A 2,613-nucleotide genomic window follows, 5' to 3' on the forward strand; every position below is an offset into this window, starting at 1 on the left:
GCAGCTGGGAAGTGAAGAACAGTTGCTGGTCTGCCTCTCCCTTCTGTGTCACCAGGGACCCAGCCCACCGAGGGGTGCTGCTCACAGTTACGGTAGGTCTGACCTCCTCAACCAACCCAACCTAGATAACCTTTTGCAGGCATGCCCAGGTGTCTCCTAGGTGATTTTAGAATCTGTCAAGTTGGTGACATGAACTATTGCGCCTGAATTCTAATCTTCATCATTTAAATGGTGATTTGCGCTATAACTAATCTTTGAATCTTGCTTTTCCACATACTTTGTCGTTAAGATTTATCTCTACTGTTGCGTTTAGCTGTTAGCTTATGTTGATCTTAAATGTTTTCTGTGATGTAAAGCACAAAGACAAACTGGCACTGGGTAAATTTTCTGATTGTGGAAGTTGGAAGGATATTTTTAAATTTAAAAAAATTTAATTCCAGCACTTGGGAGGCAGAGACAAGTGGATCTCTGAATTTCAGGACTACATAGTGAGAAACACACACACAGTCTCTCTCTCATATACTTACATTATTGTGTGTATGGTGAGTGCATGCATGGGAAGGCCAGAGGCAACATCCAGACATGGCTCTCTCTTTCATCTTGTTTCTGACAGAGTCTTGTTTCTGTCATACTGCCTACACCAGGGTAGGTGCCCGTGAGCTTCCAGCCAGTCTCCTGTCTATACCTTCATTTTATTGTAGCCATGCTGGCATTGCATGCACACATCATTGCCTCTGCCTTTCCTAAGGGAGTTCTGATGACCAAACTCAGATGACCAGGCTGAGTGATCTCTCACTGACTGACCCAGAAAATGATGTCCAAACCAATCTCTTTTCCTAAATGTAGATACCATCCTTGGGTCCTTGTATAGTGTGGCTCTAGATATGGATACCAAACATGTCTGTCATTTCCAGGAGACAAAAGTAACACAGAGGGCTAGAGGAAAGGACATGACATAAGACATAAGAACTGCTCAGCAGCCAGCTCAGGGAACTTCCTTCTCATGTTCTTGGAGGGTCCTCAATGCCTTCCTACAAGCCCTCCTTGCAGCAAGAAGGTAAAAGGTCAGGAGGATGAAAGGTCACAATAGAAGTAACCAAGGAAAAGTGTCCTGTCAGATTTGAACCAATTGATAGTCAGTCAGGTTTCTCACACTCTGGAGGCTCTGAGCCTGAACCACAAGAAAGACACCATCTCTACTAGGGAATCTTGTGTGTGTGTGTGTGTGTGTGTGTGTGCGCGCGCGCGCGCGCGCCCCTGTGTATGTAGGATATATGCATGGTCATTCATGTCCTTATGTATGTATATAGGCATGCATATGCCTGTGTGTGTATGTGTGTGTGCACATGTGTGCACACAGGATGTATGTGCCTGTGTATGCAGTACGTATGCATAGTCATTCATGTCCTTATGTGTGTGTGTATAGGCATGCATGTGCCCATGTGTGTATGTGTGTGTGTGTGTGTGTGTGTGTGTGTGTGTGTGTGTGTGTGTGTGCATGGGCATGTGTGTGCCCATGTGTGTATGTATGTGGTGTGTGTGTGCATGGGCATGTGTGTGCCCATGTGTGTATGTGTGTGTGTGCACAAGGGCATGTGTATGCCCATGTGTGTGTGCATGTGTACATGGGGAGCCCTACATTGGACACATACACAAGCAATGTTGTTCCTCTTTGTATTTTATCTTCTATCTTGCTGAACTGTCGCCAACATCTCTTCATTTACATAAAAACTGTTACTAAACCTGTTGCTGAACTGTTCCATTTTTACTCCCAATAAATACACCTAGAAACACTGTAATTTTAAAAGAGTTCTTTTTACTTCATGTTTGATTGCCATATGCGTGCCTGGTGCCCAAGGAGGCCAGAAGAAGGTGTCAGATCTCCTGGAGCTGGAGTTACAGATGCCTGTGACCCACCATGTAAATGCTGGGAGCCGAACCCAGGTCTTCTACATGAGCAGCCAGTGCTCTTAACCACTGAGCCATCCTTCCAGCCCCACAACATAGTTTTGTTTTAAAGCTGAACCACTCAGTTTCCTGCCAATCACACTGTCTCTGTTGCCCCAAGACAAGTGTCCCTACCCCTGTCACACCTCACATGGTGTCATGACTGAAGGACAGGCTTGATACCCTGTTTCTTAGGGATGGAGGCCAGGGCTCTCAATGGGCCGAAGTGTAGTTGGCTAACAGGAGCCTTGCTGTAATGCTGTGTCGCAGGCCGCGGGGCTGGCTCTGTGATTCTAGCCTTCAGTCACTGGTGCTGCATCCCTTCCTTTCTTGCCGAGAGGTGGGCTTTTTAAAGAGTTGAGCAGTATATACACATGGCACGCTTTCGGACGGGGCCTGCTGCCAGCTCAGTAACAATTTTCCCGTGCCTGCCTATGAAATGCATCAAGTATTGTTTCTGAATTTTGCCATTTATGCCACACAGAGACATTTAAATCAAGATAGAAACAGCAGGTGTTTCCTCCTTGTTTGGGCAGAACTTTAGGCCATAGCTCCGGCTTCTCACTAGATCGAACGAAGATGCATCTCCCAATTTGCTGACCTCAAAAAGTGCTAACTCTGTTTGCGTCCAATTAAGGGCTGTGCTTACAGGTACATTCCTGCGGG

The sequence above is a fragment of the Acomys russatus genome, chromosome 15, assembly GCF_903995435.1.
Source record: "Acomys russatus chromosome 15, mAcoRus1.1, whole genome shotgun sequence".
Lineage (NCBI taxonomy): Eukaryota > Metazoa > Chordata > Mammalia > Rodentia > Muridae > Acomys > Acomys russatus.